The sequence below is a fragment of the Ipomoea triloba genome, chromosome 13 (assembly GCF_003576645.1).
Source record: "Ipomoea triloba cultivar NCNSP0323 chromosome 13, ASM357664v1".
NCBI lineage: Eukaryota > Viridiplantae > Streptophyta > Magnoliopsida > Solanales > Convolvulaceae > Ipomoea > Ipomoea triloba.
Genome location: NC_044928.1, coordinates 12552680 through 12576513, shown reverse-complemented (window position 1 = coordinate 12576513; position 23834 = coordinate 12552680). Strand labels below are relative to the sequence as shown.

Genomic DNA, 23834 nt, shown 5'->3' with positions numbered 1-23834 from the left:
TAAATGAGGGTAGGGGCATGGACCACTCACCACTTTTGGCTTAGCGCGGTCCCTCTTTTCTTCTCACTTCCTAGGATAACGTCATCGAGCCACCCGACTTCACATGGAGCTCCATGCTTTTTCGAAGACAGTGCAATGGGTACCCGAATCCTAGCGAAGCGGCTCACCTCATCTCTATTTTCTCAATTCTTGGGATCTTTTTATGTGAACAACCGACTTTAGATAAGCTTTTTGCTTACCGAAGACTATGGTTGAACACAACCCCAACGAATTGGCTTCCTCAATTTTAAACTTGGTGATTGGCCTTTTGCCTTTTCGACTTCTCTCCATGTCAACCCCTCATGCCTTTTTCTATTTGTGATCAAGGGTTTTTTTCTCTCATTAAGCTTACCAACAGGCTCACCTTTTGCCCCATGCCCTACCAAATTAGTCCAATTCCGGCCTTGCTAATTTTATCTTTCTCAAATTAAAAAGTGCACACTCCCACTTCGAGAGATCCTTGACTAAGGTCCTACGTAAATAAGAGGTGAACATCATGCAAGCAGGCAAGAATATAAACTTATTTGGCTCTAAACACTCTCATGGGTGCGAAAAGTAACTTCCTCAAAGATATTTCAGAGTAAAAAATTTTTGGGAATCTAGTCAAAATTCTCTCTAGATAACACAAATAATAACTCTGTTTTCAAATTGCAAATGCACCCGCTTATCATTCCCAAGAGCTTCAACTTTCCGTTAGTGCGGAAGAGGCAGCTCTGTGAGGGCGTTCCGTTAGTGTTAGTGGGAAGGGTCTGGCGGACATGGTGTTCCGTTGGTGAGCTCCGCAAGGTTATTTCGAGTTCTGTTCCAATGAGCTATTCCGTGATCTGTTTGTTTGGTTGTTTCCCTTTTTGTACTGAACTTTGTTGGAGTATTTTGTTGGGTATTCTACCATGTCTTTGGAGTATTTATTCATCTCTCTTGGTCCATCTTTTGAATCTCTTGTGTAGTTGAATCCTTGATTGTATTATCTGGGAGTTGGGTTATGTTCATATCTGAGCTGAACACTCTGAGTGGTTGTTCTTGGGCTGAAGTTGAGGTTGGATATGGTTGATGAATCTCTGAGTATCTTTGTGTATTCTTGAGGCTTTAATTGCCATTTCTGTATATGGGCATCACTTGCCATTTTTGTATATGAGCATTATTTGCCATTTGGGTATATCGGCGCTACTTGCCACTTTGGTAGTTGAGGAATATTTGCCTCTATGTATTTGGGCACGACTTGCCTCTGTGTATATTTGGGCACGATTTGCCTCTGTGTATTTGGGCACCATTTGCCTCTGTATGTTTGGGCACTATTTGCCTTTATGATTCGGGCATTATTTGCCTCTACGAACTGAGCTTGGTTTTGATGAGTGGTATGAGGATTGGTATGTTGATTGGAGGGTAAGGGTTAGCACTTATCCTTAGGTTGAGGTCTGTTTTGTCTCTTACTCGATTCTTGAGTTATCTCGTATCTCGTTGTTGTTAGTTATTCTTGGATATATTATTGTTGATCGTTTATGAGTATTCTATTGAATTCTTGATTCTGTTGATATCTTGTTGTCTTGTGCAATCCAATTGAATATTGGTATTGTTGAGATGTCTTCGTTTATCCTTTATTCAGCATGTTATTGTTGAGTATCCGATTTCAAGTATTGAATAGTTCGTTGGTGTTTATATTCTATATGGGTGTGTAAACCTATTTACAACTTACTATATATCTATATTTCCTTGCGGGTGTGAGTGGTGGTTGCTTAGCAGTCTTTTGCTAATGGTTTCTTGTATGTTTTCCAGAAATGCAATAAGTCTAAGCGAGAGCGCGCTAGAGCTTATCTATTTGGGCAGCTTACACATAGTTCTGTTGTTTTAGACTTATGTTTTGGGCCTGTGTGCCAATATGAGACTATATGTACTCTTGTTTAGATTTCAGATGTTTTGACATTACTTGAGGATTATATCTATACAGTTGGTTCAGTTTTTGGTTAGCCTGTGCATCTAGGCCGTGCTTTTCTTACCTAGATGTGGCATGATACCCCTTTAGGTTTTAATCGCTTCCGCTATGTATGTTTGATAGTTGAGATAGGCAGCTTTTACGTTAAAGTTTAGCTATCTCGACTTGTGAAAAGTTGGGGTGTCACAGTTGGTATCAGAGCCTGTGTTGAGGTCTGAATAGAGATCCTAGGGTTGAACTTTTGAGACTCTAGGACTTGATCAGTAGAGGTTAAGAGGTTTTGAGAATCCTAGGATGTGTGAATTCTAGGAATCGCGGTGAGGACACGCCTTGTTTGTTTATATTGTTTGTGCTTTGTTAACCTTGTTGTTACAGCTTGCGGGCGCGTCTTCCGGGTAAGTTCTTAATCTCTTTTAGATAAGTTGCTTCGTTTTAGAACTGCCTAGGAGCCTGCTTTAGATTAGGAATAAGTAGTTAGTTAATACGAAACGATGGATGGCACCGTATGCGTCCAAGCAATCGGAAGATCGGGCGGCTCGTTGATGAAGACAAATCTTCTAGCGACTCGGAGTCATCGGCAGCAATCTACGTTCCTCGGGAATGGCGTCTTCGCACGTGTAGCATCGTCTGCAAGATCTTCGTTCACTTCAAGACTTGAAGAATAAATCCCGTGCAGCTGAAGTTGAACACAAGACGAAGAAAGCAAAAGGAGCTCGAAGACTAAACACTCGAAGACCCTTGGCCTTGAGGGAATGGCAAGGGCGGATGTTGACGCGCTAACAAAGAGTCATGTCTCGGCAAGTAGAAGCTTCGGGATCAATAATGAAGAACCTCGTGCAAGCTAAGCGTGATAATGATGAAGCCTTAAGAAGTGGAATTTGAGATCGCGATTCGCAGACCTTAAGATAGTCCTACCCATCCCTAAAGCGACAATGAAGGACCAAGTTAGAAGTTGCAGCCTTCAAAGCAAAGAAGACTAAATTAAGTAGAAAGGAAANCAATGAGCTATTCCGTGATCTGTTTGTTTGGTTGTTTCCCTTTTTGTACTGAACTTTGTTGGAGTATTTTGTTGGGTATTCTACCATGTCTTTGGAGTATTTATTCATCTCTCTTGGTCCATCTTTTGAATCTCTTGTGTAGTTGAATCCTTGATTGTATTATCTGGGAGTTGGGTTATGTTCATATCTGAGCTGAACACTCTGAGTGGTTGTTCTTGGGCTGAAGTTGAGGTTGGATATGGTTGATGAATCTCTGAGTATCTTTGTGTATTCTTGAGGCTTTAATTGCCATTTCTGTATATGGGCATCACTTGCCATTTTTGTATATGAGCATTATTTGCCATTTGGGTATATCGGCGCTACTTGCCACTTTGGTAGTTGAGGAATATTTGCCTCTATGTATTTGGGCACGACTTGCCTCTGTGTATATTTGGGCACGATTTGCCTCTGTGTATTTGGGCACCATTTGCCTCTGTATGTTTGGGCACTATTTGCCTTTATGATTCGGGCATTATTTGCCTCTACGAACTGAGCTTGGTTTTGATGAGTGGTATGAGGATTGGTATGTTGATTGGAGGGTAAGGGTTAGCACTTATCCTTAGGTTGAGGTCTGTTTTGTCTCTTACTCGATTCTTGAGTTATCTCGTATCTCGTTGTTGTTAGTTATTCTTGGATATATTATTGTTGATCGTTTATGAGTATTCTATTGAATTCTTGATTCTGTTGATATCTTGTTGTCTTGTGCAATCCAATTGAATATTGGTATTGTTGAGATGTCTTCGTTTATCCTTTATTCAGCATGTTATTGTTGAGTATCCGATTTCAAGTATTGAATAGTTCGTTGGTGTTTATATTCTATATGGGTGTGTAAACCTATTTACAACTTACTATATATCTATATTTCCTTGCGGGTGTGAGTGGTGGTTGCTTAGCAGTCTTTTGCTAATGGTTTCTTGTATGTTTTCCAGAAATGCAATAAGTCTAAGCGAGAGCGCGCTAGAGCTTATCTATTTGGGCAGCTTACACATAGTTCTGTTGTTTTAGACTTATGTTTTGGGCCTGTGTGCCAATATGAGACTATATGTACTCTTGTTTAGATTTCAGATGTTTTGACATTACTTGAGGATTATATCTATACAGTTGGTTCAGTTTTTGGTTAGCCTGTGCATCTAGGCCGTGCTTTTCTTACCTAGATGTGGCATGATACCCCTTTAGGTTTTAATCGCTTCCGCTATGTATGTTTGATAGTTGAGATAGGCAGCTTTTACGTTAAAGTTTAGCTATCTCGACTTGTGAAAAGTTGGGGTGTCACAGTTGGTATCAGAGCCTGTGTTGAGGTCTGAATAGAGATCCTAGGGTTGAACTTTTGAGACTCTAGGACTTGATCAGTAGAGGTTAAGAGGTTTTGAGAATCCTAGGATGTGTGAATTCTAGGAATCGCGGTGAGGACACGCCTTGTTTGTTTATATTGTTTGTGCTTTGTTAACCTTGTTGTTACAGCTTGCGGGCGCGTCTTCCGGGTAAGTTCTTAATCTCTTTTAGATAAGTTGCTTCGTTTTAGAACTGCCTAGGAGCCTGCTTTAGATTAGGAATAAGTAGTTAGTTAATACGAAACGATGGATGGCACCGTATGCGTCCAAGCAATCGGAAGATCGGGCGGCTCGTTGATGAAGACAAATCTTCTAGCGACTCGGAGTCATCGGCAGCAATCTACGTTCCTCGGGAATGGCGTCTTCGCACGTGTAGCATCGTCTGCAAGATCTTCGTTCACTTCAAGACTTGAAGAATAAATCCCGTGCAGCTGAAGTTGAACACAAGACGAAGAAAGCAAAAGGAGCTCGAAGACTAAACACTCGAAGACCCTTGGCCTTGAGGGAATGGCAAGGGCGGATGTTGACGCGCTAACAAAGAGTCATGTCTCGGCAAGTAGAAGCTTCGGGATCAATAATGAAGAACCTCGTGCAAGCTAAGCGTGATAATGATGAAGCCTTAAGAAGTGGAATTTGAGATCGCGATTCGCAGACCTTAAGATAGTCCTACCCATCCCTAAAGCGACAATGAAGGACCAAGTTAGAAGTTGCAGCCTTCAAAGCAAAGAAGACTAAATTAAGTAGAAAGGAAAACTTGGACGCTTAAGATCCCCGAAGATAAGAAGAAACGCCACTATCAAGTTGACTGACCCCATGAAGTGCGAAGGAACTAAGAAGAGAACCATGAAGTAAGGACCTCGTCTGACCTAGTCGGCACATCGTGAAGATGGCTCTTTGTGCAAGAGCTTAAGGAAGGTACCTCGGTGGCAAGAAATATATAAGGAATAGCTAAGCAAGCTAGTATAAGACCGAAACGTCCAAAGATCAAGACCAACCGAAGTGAACCTAAAGGCTAGCTCAATCCCTGAATTTTCCCAAGTGGAGTTGGACCGTAGTGCTAATGGAGTTCCGTAGAAGACTTAATCTACCGAGCAAGTAAGAAAAAGCGCCCTTGATCGCGCTAAACGCAAAGATTAAAGTTGAGAGCTGCACCTCCTACCTCAGATGACCAACAAGAAGAACCAATGAAGAGTGGAAAAACAAGTTGATATGTGTTCGCGCTATCGACTTGCAAGAATCGCAAGAGGAACACCAAGACTTGACCGAACCACCTTACAACGAAGATTACCAATCGAGTAAATGAAGGACTCCTCATAGAACCCTGAACGATCAAAAGAGCAAGAATTCTTAATGCTAAAGAAGGTGCACGCGTTACGTTGGCTTTAGGACCTCGATGTTTCAAAGTACAAGGAAGTAAACCCGGTTTCCAAGATCACCAATAATCATAGGCGAATCTCCTTTCAAGATCAGGCAATACCTCCCTAATTGAACCTATCCTTTCATAAAGCTTCCTCAGAAATCTCTTGTTCTACACCCATCAGTCATCCGCGATGAATCGTCTTCGACCTCTCCTGGAGTGATAAGGTTGTGCGGACCATAGCTTATAAAGTAGAGCTATCCGAATTCTAGATTCGCGTTTCGTAAGGAGCAAGGTTAAAACACGTCGATCGGTCAAGGTGTCGTGATCAAATCATCAAGCCGTAGAAATCGTTTAGAGTTGAGAGACTTCCTATCCTTCTTAAAGCCGAATTCTTCTTTGTTCCTTGAAATCCCAATTATCCTTTTGTTGAGAAATCCCTTCTGTTTGTTCTAATCATTATTCACATCTCTTGTTGGAAACTAAATTCTTCTTTGTTTCTTGAGACTCCAAATGCCTTTTGTTGAAACATCCCTCCTATCAATTCTAGACCTCATTGATATCTTCCCTTGAAATTGAAATTTCCTTTCTTTGTTTGGAGAATTGCATACTCTGTCCGTGAGACACCCCTTCGATCTATTCTACGTCTCATTTTACCTCCTTTCGAAAATGAATTCCTTTCTTTCCTTGGGAAATTGAATACCCTACTGTTGGAAAATCATTTTTGTCTTTCCAGACCTCATTTCTTAACTCCTCTTGGAACGTGATGCCTTTCTCTTCTTTGGAAATCTAAATACCCTATTGTTGCAACACTCTTTTCGTGCTTTGAAACCTTGTCCCTATCTTTTTAAAGCCGAATTCTTTCCTTCACTTTTCTTTTGTTGAAAGAACTTGATATTCCCTTAGATTGAGAAATCCTTTTGGCCTCTTCGAACCTCGTCCTTATTTTCTTTCGAAGCCGAGTTCTCCTCTTCTCTTTAAAGAACTTGACATTGAGAAGTCATCCCCATCCTCTCGAACGTTGCTCTTGTTTTCTTCTTGAAATGAGTCAGTGCAAGGTGACAACCTTATTTTCTAAGTTGTAACCTTGATAACCGTTGATTCTGTTCTTGACCGATGTTGTTCTTGAATCTTAAACCTTTCACTCTCCTTTTCCTTATTGGGTCGAACTTTCCAAAATAAGCATACGTTCTATAAATGTTTTCTCCATATGTACTACCGTACTAGTTTTAACCTTCTGTCCCCAATACGAATTTGCCTTATGGAATGGTTCTGAGTTGGATCTTTCAAAGAAATGGAGTTCGCCTAAGCTGTCAAAAGGGTTAAAGCAAAGAAGTGTAGCAGCCCGTTCAGTTGGGAAGATTTTGTAAATTGGGTAACCCTAAGACCGTAGTGTCTACAAGTGTCATTGGAAAAGTTGAAGCTGATTAAAGAAGGAATGAAAGCCGCCCATGACCGATAGAAACATATGCCGACCAAGTTAGACCAGATGCATGATGCGTTTCGCATTTTGCTGCTGAAGATATATGTGCATGATGCGCTTCGTGTTATCCAGCTTGAAGTCGTAACCTTTGAAGATGCTCTATCTTATGAAGAGAATCCAACAAGAATTTTGTCACCCAGTCAAGAGAAGCGCACCGGAAAGTAGTCAAGTTCATGAAGGCAGTATGATCCAACCACGTGGCCAAAGGAGCGACCTTGGATATGGGGGATGTGATGAGAAATTGGTTCCAAGCAGTTCGGCACGAGGAGGTCACCCGGATTAGTTGATAGTTCTCGTGCTCGTAATAGATCCTTGTTAGGAATCCTTTTTACCTAAGTAAGTAGCTAGTTGAGTTCTTGCATGTTGTGCATGGGTTAGGTAAGTTAGAAGTTTAAGAGTAGTAGTGTAGTATGTTCTTAAGGATAGGTTGGTTGAGCAATCCTTTTTCCTTTAACCTTCGATCGATTCCTTGTTTCCTTGAACCGTTCCGTTTCAAGTTCCCGTGAGCTATGAGCTTCGGGGGCGAAGCTCCTTTTAAGGGGGGTAGAGTGTAACACCCCGTAAATTCGTTCAAACCTTGAGACCGGTAATCGTTTCCGCCAGATGATTTATTTGATTTAATTGGGCCTTAGTCTTTCCAATTGATATATATATATAGATTTCTTGAACCCGAAATTTATTATTTTTATCAAAAGCCCAATTCTTTATTTAATTCTTGTAAGGGATTTATTCTAATTTGGATCCTTACAATTCTTATAAGTAAGAGTATTTATATAATGGCCCAATCCCTTATGCTAGTATATATATATTGTCTCTAAGACATTTAATTCCTAATATTATGGGCTTCTTCCTATTCTATGTATTCATCTATTTGAGAGATAAATCATTTGGCCCAATAATTAATCTTGTACATAGCATTGTTATATATAAAGATTTAAGCCCATTCCTTATTAAATCTTCCACCCTAATATATACATATATGTATATATGTATTATGATATATATATTCAAGGCTTAGCATTTTCTAGAGATTTCCACTCTCTCTCTTCCCTACTCATTCTTCACGCCATTTTCATCCTCTTCTCCTTCAAAGATTGGTCTTCATTTCATCTTCAATATTCAAGACAAAGATTGCTCTTTAAGGATTGTTGGGGCTTGGGTAAGTATCTATCTCTAAGAGTATGCCTTGCATCATGTAGTTTTCATAATCTTTATACAAGTTCTTATGTTGTTCTTTTGGGGATCTTTTGGGAAAAGATGATCAAGATGGAGGTGGTGCCTTGTGAGGTGTTTTGAGGTTTTCTTGGGTGAAGTGTGCTTCAAGAGGTAACCATCATGTCCACTAAAACTATTTTTACACTCTTGATCTATGAATATTATTTGGTGTATTGGAATCCTGAAATTTCTTGGATATTAGCCTTGTTGTTGGTCTGTGAACCTTTCTTTTGATGGATTATGAACTTGTGTTCTTGATCCTTTGCATATTGATGTTTATGGGTGTTTGTTGGTATGGATTCCATGTTTATTTGGCTTCTGAGATATATAATCTGGACAATCTGATCTTAGTTTTGTATTCTGGAATGAGTATTGTGTATTCTGTTCCGAGTCTAGAATCTGTGTTGGGGTTGCACTTGCGGTGCATTTAGGCAGTATAATGTGTCCCGCTTAGGTGGTCCGCAAGTGTACTGGTGGAAGGGTTTGGCGGAACATGGTGTTCCGTTGGTGTGTTCCGTTAGAACTAGAGGAAGGGTTCGGCGGAAGAGGCAGCTCCGTGAGGGCGTTCCGTTAGTGTTGGTGGAAGGGTCTGGCGGAACATGGTGTTCCGTTTGTGAGCTCCGCAAGGTCATTTCGAGTTCTATTCCAATGAGCTATTCTGTGATCTGTTTGTTTGGTTGTTTCCCTTTTTGTACTGAACTTTGTTGGAGTATTTTGTTGGGTATTCTACCATGTCTTTGGAGTATTTATTCATCTCTCTTGGTCCATCTTTTGAATCTCTTGTGTAGTTGAATCCTTGATTGTATTATCTGGGAGTTGGGTTGTGTTCATATCTGAGCTGAACACTCTGAGTGGTTGTTCTTGGGCTGAAGTTGAGGTTGGATATGGTTGATGAATCTCTGAGTATCTTTGTGTATTCTTGAGGCTTTAATTGCCATTTCTGTATATGGGCATCACTTGCCATTTTTGTATATGAGCATTATTTGCCATTTGGGTATATCGGCGCTACTTGCCACTTTGGTAGTTGAGGAATATTTGCCTCTATGTATTTGGGCACGACTTGCCTCTGTGTATATTTGGGCACGATTTGCCTCTGTGTATTTGGGCACCATTTGCCTCTGTATGTTTGGGCACTATTTGCCTTTATGATTCGGGCATTATTTGCCTCTACGAACTGAGCTTGGTTTTGATGAGTGGTATGAGGATTGGTATGTTGATTGGAGGGTAAGGGTTAGCACTTATCCTTAGGTTGAGGTCTGTTTTGTCTCTTACTCGATTCTTGAGTTATCTCGTATCTCGTTGTTGTTAGTTATTCTTGGATATATTATTGTTGATCGTTTATGAGTATTCTATTGAATTCTTGATTCTGTTGATATCTTGTTGTCTTGTGCAATCCAATTGAATATTGGTATTGTTGAGATGTCTTCGTTTATCCTTTATTCAGCATGTTATTGTTGAGTATCCGATTTCAAGTATTGAATAGTTCGTTGGTGTTTATATTCTATATGGGTGTGTAAACCTATTTACAACTTACTATATATCTATATTTCCTTGCGGGTGTGAGTGGTGGTTGCTTAGCAGTCTTTTGCTAATGGTTTCTTGTATGTTTTCCAGAAATGCAATAAGTCTAAGCGAGAGCGCGCTAGAGCTTATCTATTTGGGCAGCTTACACATAGTTTTGTTGTTTTAGACTTATGTTTTGGGCCTGTGTGCCAATATGAGACTATATGTACTCTTGTTTAGATTTCAGATGTTTTGACATTACTTGAGGATTATATCTATACAGTTGGTTCAGTTTTTGGTTAGCCTATGCATCTAGGCCGTGCTTTTCTTACCTAGATGTGGCATGATACCCCTTTAGGTTTTAATCGCTTCCGCTATGTATGTTTGATAGTTGAGATAGGCAGCTTTTACGTTAAAGTTTAGCTATCTCGACTTGTGAAAAGTTGGGGTGTCACAAAGAGCATTTTGAGGTTCCATGTTCTGTATAGAACAAGGAATTAACAAAGCTCCGGGGTCGCCATTCTTTCTGGGGTAACCCTCAGTCAAACAAGCCGAAGATTCTTGGCTCAAGCAAGTAAAAGTATCACAATTTTCATCTTCAAATAACTCGCGGCATTCTTTGTTATTGAAAAATTTTCGGATAAAAGCATTAATTGTACCTTCTCGTGCCGCTTCTTTCTCCTTTGCATTTTCGGATTTGTCTTGTGATAGCTCCTTTTCTTTGGGGTGTACTTCAGAAGTGGTTTTCTCATGGCTTTCCTTCATTGAAATTGTGCACGAACCGCTCACATTTTTTAATTCAAGATCGGGACTACAAGAGGTAGTCTCATCTCTTTTTCCTTCCTTCCTACATTAGCATATTCCACATACAATATCGATCGGGTCACAATTTCCGTGTTTTTCTTCCTGGGCATCAATAGCATTGACTCTCTCCTTTGGATTATTCTCCGTGTTACTCAGGAATTATCCGTAGTGTCTCTCAGACATCATCTTAAACATTTGTGAGATTTGATTCTCAATGGTCATAAGTGTAGCTTTGGACTCTTGTCTGAGACTAGAAATCTCTTGTCTGATTTCTTGAGTGATCTCTTGTTTAAGATTTGCACGATCATTTTTCAATTCCATAATCGTCCTTCTGAGCCTTTCATATACTTCACGGATATCATCTCTCCTTTGTTGAGTCAAGTCCATTTGAGAGTTGTATTGTGGCCTGTATTGGGTCATTTGACTTCCATTACCTTGGTTTTGATTGTACATCAGTTTGCCCTTCTCATTCTGTCCATAAACAGGCTTGTTTCCATAATTTTATTGTCCTCGCGCTTGATATCCATCATTGTTGTTCCATCCCTCACCCTGCTTCCAATTGTTATTCGATCTTTGATTTTGTCCATAAGTATTTTAGTTGGAGTTCCTTTGAAAGTCTACCGCCTCAACTTGCTCAGATGCAGACGGAGAAGTGCAAATATTTGTATCATGAGGTCCTCCACAGATGTTACAGTAAAGTGCTAAAGCCATACAAGGTTTGGGTTTTCCTTCCATTTTTTCTACCATGGCCTGTAGCTTTTTGATTTCGTGATTCATCGCCTCTATTTTTGCCTCACTTGCCACACGATTATCAACTTCATATATACCTCCATGCTCTCCTCGTCGGTCATACCAACAAGAGGTATTCTTAGATATTCTCTCAATCAATTCTTCAGCTTCTGGCAAGGCTAGGGAGACAAAGACACCGCTGGAGGATGAGTCAAGCAACATCTTTCCTTCATCTGTTAGCTCTCCGTAGAATGAGCTAATCATGTCCCATGGGTGCATCAGATCTTGCGAGCATTGTCTCTTAAGAACCTTGAATCGTCGCCAAGCCTCTCCCAAACTCTCAAGCCTTCCTTGCTTGAATTCCTGTATTAGCCTTTGAATCCTCATAGTTTTTGTAATGGGAAAGAACTCATTCATGAATTCACGATGCAACTGCTGCCACGATCTGAAATGATTGTCGTCTTGGCTTTCCAACCATCGTGCTGCCTCTCCTATAACTGAAAATAGGAATAATTTAAGTCGAACTATCTCCTCGCTAACGTCTTCTTGTGTAACACCCCCGAGCTGGCTTACCGTACAACCCAAGGAGTTACCGCCACACCCAAAACGAGTTCTATCATTCTCTTGACAGACCCCGCTCTAGGTGCACAGGCTAAAAGAAACTTCACTCAACAAACACAACCACTCACTTTGAGATAATATACATACATATATATATAAATATTTACAGAGTATGCACCGAGGTTTTTGCCCAACGGCCAAAACATAAGTTCAGGATCAGTCACTCCCCTGGCTACATAATATTTACACAAAAAGGGATAAACCCCTACAGACCTTCCGGGTATCCTGCCTACTCAATCTGACGATACACCGGACCCGTAAACTCACCCCAGACCAGGTGCCATTCCCCTTCGAACCATGTGATATGGTCTAGGAAACGAGAAGTGACCATGACCATAGACCACTCCTCCCAATACTCGCGAGGACTCGGGTCCCACGGGTAAGGGTAATAAACGATAAACTCTAGGGGATTACTTCCCACTAGCACCTCGATGGGGTAAAAACCAAAAGTGGCATGTACATCAGGACCCTCGGGAATAGGAAGAAAACTATCTACTGCCAGTGAGCTGTTGGGAGCTGTAGGAGCATAGCCAGGGGCATAAGGGTCGGCACCACTCATCTGCTGCACAAAAACGTCGTAGTCTAAGCCACGACCCACATCTTCCGACGAACTAAGGGAGTTCGACGGGCTGCAAGAACTAACGCTGGACTCCATCTGAAAACAACACATTGAAGTGTAGTTAGCACAACGGCTAAGCAAGGAAATCCATTGGTTTCCCGAAATTAAATAAAGGTTTTGAAAACCAAGATGTAGAAAACTTTATTCTTTCTTACCAAGAATTCTCCCATGCAATGGGAGAAATACATGTGAGTATACAAATAGATATTGAAAATCATTCATCATAGGGAAATTTCCTTACTAATCATCTCAAGAAAAACGAGATCGCTAGCATAGTTTAGTGCTAGTCCTTAACACATTTCCCTTCTCTCGTAGTTACAGCGTAACTATCATTCATTATAAAATAAATATCCTTAGTTTCCTTAACTCGAGAGCTTGAGGCCTTAGAAGCAATCAATCCTGTCCCCTCCTTTCCACTTGGGTCTCGACTCGGGGTCAATGTCTGGCATTCCCCTGTATCTTATCGATTCCCCTGGATCTATACCGGATCGTTACAATGAATCCTAGTTGGCCTAACTAGGTTCGTTGAAACGAATCTTGCCCGATATCTCATGAGTAACTATACTTAAGTGTGCACACCCCCGCAAACCGCAGCTTACGAGTGATACAGTACCCGGCGAATAGACTTCGCCCTCAGTATGAATTGCATGTCATACGGCATAAACAAACCACTGGGCCATGGCACTTTAAGCCCTCCCATGAGGTTTGTCAAGGAGACATAAACAAAACCACTGGGCCATGGCACTTCAAGCCCTCCCATGAGGTTTGTCAAGTAAACAACCATTGGGCTATAGCATTGAAGCTCTCCCGTAGGTCAATCATGGTCCTCATCAACTCGTCAGAAACATATGGGTTTTCCTTCTCTTTTCTCTTTAACGACATTGATTCTAACCATTTCTTGTCAGAAATTTCAGCTTGGCGCAGTCTGAAAGATTAAGCCGGTAAGAATAGTTCCCGAACTCTTTTTCACTTGAAATTTTTATGGTAGAACCCCAACTTATAGTACTTGATGCCCATAAAACGTTTTGGTCATTTTGGTTCACGAATTAACACAGAAAATTCCATTTTTGCCCTTGGCAGTGTGCTGTCCAGGATTTTCTTCTCTCTGGACCAGTTTTGGAAAATAATTCGAAAACCATACTTATACTACCCTGATCCTTATGAAATTTTATATGCAGCTTCTACACTTATAGAACTACATCTCTAAAAAAAAATTGGATCAAAATACTTTACCGATTTTTCCCAGAAAATCACGGAAGTTACTGCCAGAATCTACCCTGATTTTTCCTTTCACTATTTTCACAACTATAAGCATATATGGGCATAAATATGATATGTACATGCATTTTCAGCCATTATCATGTATAGAAACATATTCATAAAACCCCTAATCTCATCATTCACTATCAATTATCTAGTTTCAAATAACCTCAACCAAATAAAGGGATTCCTTACCTTGTAAAGGATTTCTAACACCTTAGGAAGCAATTTTGGATCCTTTCCCCAATTTTCACCTTAAAACCTAGGTTCAAAATCAACACCATAACATCATGTATCAAGAAATTAAACATAGATTCATAACCTAGGAAGGATTACAAAGCTTTCTACCGAATAATATCGAAAACTTACCGAATAAATTGGAAGTTTAGAAGGATTTGGCTATGGAACTTTGGAAGAAAAAATGGTGGAAGATGATCACACCCTCTCTCTCTCTCTTTTTGGCATTTGGGGAAGAAAAGGGAAAAAAAAAATTCCTTTTATATTTAATCCCAACTTATGGGATAAGCTTTAGGAAAAAAAATAATAAAATAATAAAATATCTCCACAACATATCAGTTGTGGTCCAAACAGATAAAGTTTCGGTGGAAAATAATCCAGAAAGAATAATTTTCGAAACCACAAATTTATTCCAGTCAAAAGCTCCAAAATGGGCTAGGTTCGGTACACTGCGGAAATTTCGCGGTGTACGATCAGAAATAAATTTCGACCCTTATAGCTCATCCAATTTCAACTTAACTAAGCAGGAAGTTCATACTTAGTCATAACATGCCTAATCATCAATTTTTAAGGAAATCCGAGCTGAAAATTCGTCCTCGAAAATTTTACGGTTCGTGACCGGCACGAACGATCGCAGCTTAATGACAACTATACCTCCGTATAAAAATTCCCTTGACATATCGGGAGATCATCTTATGAATGTCATAGCCTAAAGATATATTTTCCGACCCTTAGACTTATCGGAAAGACGAGGGGTTACATCTTGTCTGTACATCCCACATGCTCGTATGAACCTTGTTATGTGTGCATTGGGATCTTCAGATGGTAATCCCGAGTATTGACTGTTCTGAACCAGTGTGAGAATAGTTGGATGCACGTGAAAGTTGACGTTTTCCATCAGCGATACATAGATCGAGTTATGCATGTTAAAATCAGGAGTCATGTAATCTGCAATTGATCTTTGTGGTTCCTGAGGAATTCCATAGTATTCTTCTTCACGAATATTTNAATACTATGGAATTCCTCAGGAACCACAAAGATCAATTGCAGATTACATGACTCCTGATTTTAACATGCATAACTCGATCTATGTATCGCTGATGGAAAACGTCAACTTTCACGTGCATCCAACTATTCTCACACTGGTTCAGAACAGTCAATACTCGGGATTACCATCTGAAGATCCCAATGCACACATAACAAGGTTCATACGAGCATGTGGGATGTACAGACAAGATGTAACCCCTCGTCTTTCCGATAAGTCTAAGGGTCGGAAAATATATCTTTAGGCTATGACATTCATAAGATGATCTCCCGATATGTCAAGGGAATTTTTATACGGAGGTATAGTTGTCATTAAGCTGCGATCGTTCGTGCCGGTCACGAACCGTAAAATTTTCGAGGACGAATTTTCAGCTCGGATTTCCTTAAAAATTGATGATTAGGCATGTTATGACTAAGTATGAACTTCCTGCTTAGTTAAGTTGAAATTGGATGAGCTATAAGGGTCGAAATTTATTTCTGATCGTACACCGCGAAATTTCCGCAGTGTACCGAACCTAGCCCATTTTGGAGCTTTTGACTGGAATAAATTTGTGGTTTCGAAAATTATTCTTTCTGGATTATTTTCCACCGAAACTTTATCTGTTTGGACCACAACTGATATGTTGTGGAGATATTTTATTATTTTATTATTTTTTTTCCTAAAGCTTATCCCATAAGTTGGGATTAAATATAAAAGGAATTTTTTTTTCCCTTTTCTTCCCCAAATGCCAAAAAGAGAGAGAGAGAGGTGTGATCATCTTCCACCATTTTTTCTTCCAAAGTTCCATAGCCAAATCCTTCTAAACTTCCAATTTATTCGGTAAGTTTTCGATATTATTCGGTAGAAAGCTTTGTAATCCTTCCTAGGTTATGAATCTATGTTTAATTTCTTGATACATGATGTTATGGTGTTGATTTTGAACCTAGGTTTTAAGGTGAAAATTGGGGAAAGGATCCAAAATTGCTTCCTAAGGTGTTAGAAATCCTTTACAAGGTAAGGAATCCCTTATTTGGTTGAGGTTATTTGAAATAGATAATTGATAGTGAATGATGAGATTAGGGTTTTTGAATATGTTTTTATACATGTAATAGCTGAAAATGCATGTACATATATATTTATGCCCATATACTTATACTTGTGAAAATAGTGAAAGGAAAATCAGGGTAGATTCTGGCAGTAACTTCCGTGATTTTGGGAAAAATCGGTAAGTATTTTGATCCATTTTTTTTTAGACATGTAGTTCTATAAGTGTAGAACTGCATATAAAATTTCATAAGGATCGGGTAGTATAAGTATGGTTTTCGAATTTTTTCCAAAAACTGGTCCAGAGAGAAGAAATCCGGACAGCACACTGCCAAGGGCAAAAATGGAATTTTCTGTGTTAATTCGTGAACCAAAATGACCAAAACGTTTTATGGCATCAAGTACTATAAGTTGGGGTTCTACCATAAAAATTTCAAGTGAAAAAGAGTTCGGGAACTATTCTTACCGGCTTAATCTTTCAGACTGCGCCAAGCTGAAATTTCTGACAAGAAATGGTTAGAATCAATGTCGTTAAAGAGAAAAGAGAAGGAAACCCATATGTTTCTGACGAGTTGATGAGGACATGATTGACCTACGGGAGAGCTTCAATGCTATAGCCAATGGTTGTTTACTTGACAAACCTCATGGGAGGCTTGAAGTGCCATGGCCAGTGGTTTTTGTTTATGTCTCCTTAGTATGAACCTTGTTATGTGTGCATTGGGATCTTCAGATGGTAATCCCGAGTATTGACTGTTCTGAACCAGTGTGAGAATAGTTGGATGCACGTGAAAGTTGACGTTTTCCATCAGCGATACATAGATCGAGTTATGCATGTTAAAATCAGGAGTCATGTAATCTGCAATTGATCTTTGTGGTTCCTGAGGAATTCCATAGTATTCTTCTTCACGAATATTTTCTTGGTTGTTTGCTCTGTTAGCTTGTGGTTCTTCAAGAATTGGTTCTTCATGGTTAATGGATGCTTGTGGAATAATTGGAACTGGGGGTGGATTTGGTACAGTTGTTCCTCTTCCTTGTGGATTTCTTGTTGCGCTTGATGAAACCATTTGTGACCTTTGGGTATTTTTCTTCCTAGTTGCTCTATTGATTTCAGGAATGTAGGGTAGTAAGCCTTGATTTTCCTTTGCTCGCGTGTGCATTCACCTAGTAAGATTATCAATGAAACAAAGATTCCACAATTGACTAGAAGTAGTCAATTGGGTAAGTAGCAAAAACAAATAAAATAGAAATAAAACAAAAGAAAGTGGTATGGATTAACAATGCTCAAATCTAGCATTCATGCAATCGAAGTAAACAAAAACATATGACAACATATTGCCTTCCCCGGCAACGGCGCCATTTTGAAGAGTTGGAGTTTTACGTGGGGTGAATCATCAAAAGATATTTGTGTTAAAACGGAAAGTCAGTGACTCCCCAAGTGTTGGTCTCGAAGGAAGGACGTGGAGGTGTGTCAAGTGTTCGGGAGTTTACTTCATTGAGTCATGCAAGAGATTCGAGTGTGGTGAATGGTGGATTGTGAGTGAAAGGAGTTCATAAGGTTTGGTTTGAGTGCAAGAAAGTAATAAAGTAAGAGAGTTTGAAAATATGTAAAAGGGGTAGGGATTTGATAGTGTTCATATATGTTGCATCTTGGTGTGTCTAAGTTAATGGATAAACAATACAAGGATGTTGGCTATTCAAGAGTGTGTGTTCTTAGTCATTTTCCACCTTTGTGTACTAAGGCTTCTTTGACTTAGGAGTGCCTTCAAGCATCCAAAGCTCTAAGAGGATTTTATCAAACACTTGAGCTACACACTATCCTACTATTCTTAAGAAGTCCATAGGATCTATGATTGTTTCAAAGCTTCAAATCCTAACTGTAATCAAAGACATGAAAGAGTCAAGAGCTCAATCTCTCATCTAGATTGCCCAAATCCAAACAAGATCTCATCAAAACAACAATCAATAGACAAGAATAGATAATCCAACAATCTAAGCATTTAGATCCAAAATATAGATATAAGACCATCACACTAATCCAAATCCCAAGATTAAACTAGCCACACATGATATGAAATTCAAGACAAAAGCTAATTTAATCCAAGAACAAGATAACCAAATATAATAGAAATGTAATAGAGATCACCTAGAATGAAGTAATCCTTCAATCCAAGTTTGTTGTCTTCTACAATGAAAATCTACCTAAAACTAATCTAAAAAATGAAAAGAAAATGGAATAGTAAAAGTCTCTCTAAATTTCTGGGAACCTCTCTGAAAATATATCAAAGGGGTTTAAATTGTCTCCGAAAAGCAACCCTAGCAAAATTTCCGCGCAATGCAGTCTCCACGCCAGCTCACACGCGTGTGAGCGTGCGTGGGAAGCTACTGGATTATTTCCACACATACTCACACGCGTGTGGCCATCCTCTTGGGTCCTCCGGGGCTCCGATCTTGCGTGGTTCGCTCTTTAAGCTCAACTTTTGCTCCTATTGGTTCCCCGGACTCCTGTTTCACCTCCTTTAGGCCAAAAGTAGCTTTTGTGTGTTTGTTAGTGAATTTAAAGCATTTATGACCGTAATTCATCATGTAAGGATGCTATTAACGTGACAAAACACCCTAATATGCACTTGATTTAAGGGTATCTCGGAGGCTTATCAAGGACAAAGTCCCGTTTAAACATATCGTCGTGGTCTCCTCTTCTCACAATCTGATCTGACATTGAAGTTGTGATTGGGGATCTAGCATCAAGTCCCCATCGCTGTTTCCATAACTTTAGGAAGTTGGGATACTCTGCAGTAGTGCCATCTTCGTGTTTATCCTCATATTTTGTGGCCTCCTCAACCTCTTTTTCCCCCGGGGGATCCCCAATGTTCGTTCAACATCATCCTCCTCAATGAGAAGGAGTTCACGTCGATCCAACCGGATAGCAGAACGATAGACATCAATCTGTCTAATCAAATATTTCATCAAAGGCTCTTCACTTTTTGTTATTTGGAGGTGTAACATCGCTCCAAATCCAATCTCCTCAACAACCTTCTTCTACTCATCATTTAATTGTTGCACAAACTCAACCATAATCTTTGGGCTCATCCTTGTATTCCAGCTTTTTTTTGCTTTCCCTACATCTTTATCTTCCTCTATTTGTGGATTTGTTCTTGAAGATTTCCTCTTTCCTTTTGTTTCACCCCGACTTCCTCCTTCTTCTTCCATTGCTTTCCTCTTCCTTGTTGTTTTTTGAGTAGCAGCTGGTTTATCATTTCTTTCTTTTGTTCTTATTTTAGCTGCTATTGAGTCTGAAGATGTTGCCTCTGCAGCTTGAGAGCTAATGATAGCTCTTGTCATCTTTACTTGTTTGTTCACACGTGTAATCTCTTGTACTATAGGATTTGTTCCCTCCATTTCTGCCAATGAAGAATTTGGAAATAAAATGCAACCTCAAGTATAAGAAGGATAACAAAAATTTTATATTTGATGGAAATATAATCTGTTAGTAGAGGAGGGATGGGGATGCCGAATAAATCCAGCTACGCTCGACTAAAAGAATAACATTTCCATCGACTAGAGGAGGGATGGGGATGCCGAACAAATCAAAGGTTAAACCCAAGAAATTCCATAGAATTCCACAACACCAAATAATATTCATATATTCATGAGTGGAAGTAGGTTTTAGTGTAACAAGGAAGATTACCTCTTGAAGCTCATCAATCCATAGGCAACCATCAATCCTAAGCTCATCCTAGCAAACATCACTTCTTGATCATCTATCAACCCAAAACCCACCACAAGGAGAAGGAAAGAGTTCATAAAGATGGTCAACAAAGGGGAGGAAATGCAAGAAAAGGTAGGATCTTACCATGATCTTTCTTGAAGAACAATAAAAGAAGGATCTTTGCTTGAAATCTTGAAGATGAAATGAAGACCAATTTTTGAAGGAGAAATTGAAGGAAATGGCGTGAAGAAGAACAAGGGAAGAGAGAGAAAGTGGAATCTCTAGATAATGCTAAGTCTTGAATATATACCATAATACATATATACATATATGTATATATTAGGGTGGAAGATTTAATGAAGAATGGGCTTAAATCATTATATATAATAATTCTATGTACAAGAATAATTATTGGGCCAAATGATTCATCTCTTAAATAAATGAATACATAGAATAAGGAAAGAGCCCATAATATTAGGAATTAAATGTCTTAGTATATATATATATATATATATATATATATATATATATATATACTAGCATAAGGATTTGGGCTTTTGATTTGGAATTACCTTAGGAAATATTCATAATTCAATAATTGGGCTCACTAGAAAGAATGGATTTAATTTTAGAAAATAATCACGGAGGGTAATTCCGGAATAATTTATTATGGGGTATCACATACAAGTTGCTAGAACTCTATTAACTCTACTACATATACACACATTCATAACTCTACATTCACAATTTCTATACTCCATGTTCACAATTTGAAACCTCCACATTCACACATTACAGGGCAATATGTTTAGTAATTATATTACCACTGTTATGCATTCACACATTCAAAACTCTATATTCACAGGTCCTATACTCCATGATCACAATTTGAAAACTTCACATTCACAGAGACAAATACAGAGGTATATGATAAGCGCATTTTGTATACTTTATTTTATTCAATAATTTTTAGTATATAGTTATATTTTTTTGCTTATTTTTATTTATTATTACCTTTGTGTTTGCTTTATATTTATCTAATAATTATAAATAAATTAATATAATAATAATGTAGTTTGTGTTAGGTTAGTATTAATAAGTTAGACTAGTTTTATTTGGACTTTTATTTATTTTTGTAATTTAAGTAAATAAAGAATTTATCCTTTTGCGTTGAACATACGGAGATGGTCCTCTAGTCAGCAGCAACGAACGAAAACAAACAGAGGCACATAATTTCTCGGCTTGGCATCGGATCCGCTCAACAAACAGAAACCTCCTGAATGGACGAGTGTTCAGCAAGCGTTAGAAGAAATGGTCTCGATGGCGATCCGCGGTTCTCGTCCCTCTGCAAAATCAAGGCCATGAATTGCAACTGTGTAAGAGGATAAAGTGCTGAGCTTGAACATTATAAATGGAGGATTAATTCAAGGAACGGAGGACACGACGAATCATTCACCAATTTGACACTACCTTGACATCGAAATCAATTGTTCTCACCGGAATTCTTTTCGGTGAAGCAAGACCGCTCGACTTCCGGGCGTGCAAATTTCTGGGAAGTAGAATTCCGTACTCACCATCGGTGGCAGCGTAATCGTCGTCTTCGTCTGGCGGTGTTGAAAATTCCTGGTCAGCAGCTTCACTTCTCCAGCCAACATCACTCTAACATTCAATTTCGGCGGTGGGCAACAAAAGCATTGGCAACACTAAATTGTACCTGGTTTCCATTCTTCTTTCCTTCAAAAAGCAATTCCTTTCTTTGTTAATTCCTAAATTTTAGTTGTTGCTTTGTGTTACTACGGGTCCACTGAATTAATTGTTGGGTGAATTTGCTGCTTAGCTTTATGAAATTTGTTTTTAAGATTGATATTAAAATGCTTGGTTAAAAATTATTATCTGGGAACAGGAATGCTTTTACGATGAAAATTCTGCATTTCTATTAATTCTAATTTTGCCAATCAATTATGTTGTTATCTTGCAATTTTGTATTGTGATTAATTATGCTTTAATCTGGCCAATTTTAGCATAGCTTAATCTGTTAAGGGAATTAACCGAGTAAACACCATACCTTTTAATTCCATGCTTAGTAGGATAATTGAATGAATAATTTGATTGTCTTTTCAAGTTGTTCAGTTAGTTCCTAAACCCGGGTATTCCGTAAGTTCTTTTAAGCATAATGGGTTTTAATGGTTTGAATAAATGTTTTATGCATATGAACTGTTAAAGCACGTGACTTACTCTGGACGCCATACAGAGTAGTTGTATTAATGAAAGAACGAACCCTTAATTAGTTGATTGGCAGTATTAGACTTAAGATGCAGAACTAGTAGTGGTATTGAACTCATGTTCCTAGAATTTCATCATCCTGCTACATATCAAGTTTCTTGCGATTTCCTTATTGTCCTTGGTTTTAGGGTTATTTGTCCTTTCTAAGTTCTCTACATACTCTTGATTTAATTTTTTCTGCAATTGAACTTCCTTTTAAACTCTTTAAGATTATTTCTTCTGTTTATTTATTTTTAGTTTATTAAATTGCATAGTTTTAATTCCTTGTGGGTTCGACCCTTGCTATTGCACACTATCACTACAACCGATTCGTGCACTTGCGAGGACTATTTAAAATTGTCCATCAATTTTTGGCGCCGTTGCCGGGGAGTTATTTATTGTGCAGTTTATTTTTCCCTTTGCTTAATCTTGCTTTCAAAAAAAAAACAAAAAAAAATAGTTACTTAATACTCGTTTCTTTGTTTCCAATTTGCTTTTGATCATTCTGCCTGTTTTTTATTTTATTTTATTTGTTTGTTTGTTAGTTTATTTGTTCTTTTAATTTATGCAAGGTCGTCGTTCTTTAAAACCTACACTGTTGCCTTTGGACGACAACATTGATAAGAAAAAGAAAAAGAAAAAGCCTTTACCTTTTGAAAATCCTAATCCTAAACCACAAGAAACAACCACAACCATGGATGCACTTCCTCAACCCCCTCAACCAAACCCTCAACCCAATCCCAGGCTAATGAAAGACTTTGGTAGGCCCCAAGTAGGAGGTTCACCTTCTTGTATAGTGCTTACTGATGCAGCTAGGAATTATGAGTTAAAGACGGTCCACTACAACCAGTTGACGTCTTTTCACGGTTCAGCAAGCGAAGATGCCCTTACCTTTATTCGGGATTTCTACGGGATAGTCCAACACTTCCCGTTGAATGACTTGACTGAGGATGCACTGAGGATGAAGTGTTTTCCATACACCTTGAAAGATGCTGCAAAGACATGGTTCATGTCTCTCACACCAGGATCCCTTCGGACATGGCCGGAGGTGTATAACAAGTTCATCAGTAAGTTCTAGTCTCATGCTAAAACTGCTGAATTGTGAAGAAAAATTGCAACTTTTTCGCAAGCAGAGGGTGAACCATTCCATGAGGCATGGGAGAGGTTCAAAATGCTACTCATTCAATGCCCTCATCATAGCTACCCATTGGAGCTTCAAAATCATTCTATGATGGTTTGACTCAAACCGGCCAATCAATGGTTGACAATGCGGCTGGAGGTGCCATGGGAGAAAAAACGGCGGAGGAAACTTTAACATTGTATGAAATGCTAGGGGCAAACTCCCAACAAAAGAGTATAAGGGGACGGACACAAGGTATGTATGAAGTTAACTCAAATACGGGGTTGGAAATTCAGGTGTCTAAGCTAGCAAAACAAGTGAAGAGCATGTGTTCTATGATGGGTATGCAGCAAAATAATGCATTTATGATTGATGAAAATGATTGTGAGCAGGCCAATGCAATGAATAGTTTTAATCAAAGGCCTAGAAACGACCCGTATTCTAATTCTTACAATCCGGGTTGGAAAAATCACCCTAATTTTTCTTGGAGTAATAATCAAAATAATTTTCAAC

General features: G+C 39.0%; 1 non-coding gene across 1 annotated transcript; it reads right to left on the bottom strand.

Moving 5' to 3' along the window:
• Nucleotides 1-23296: 23296 nt before the first annotated feature.
• Nucleotides 23297-23404, bottom strand: LOC116003206. Its single transcript, XR_004094639.1, has one exon. It is a non-coding gene; the product is annotated as a small nucleolar RNA R71 (small nucleolar RNA).
• Nucleotides 23405-23834: the final 430 nt, after the last annotated feature.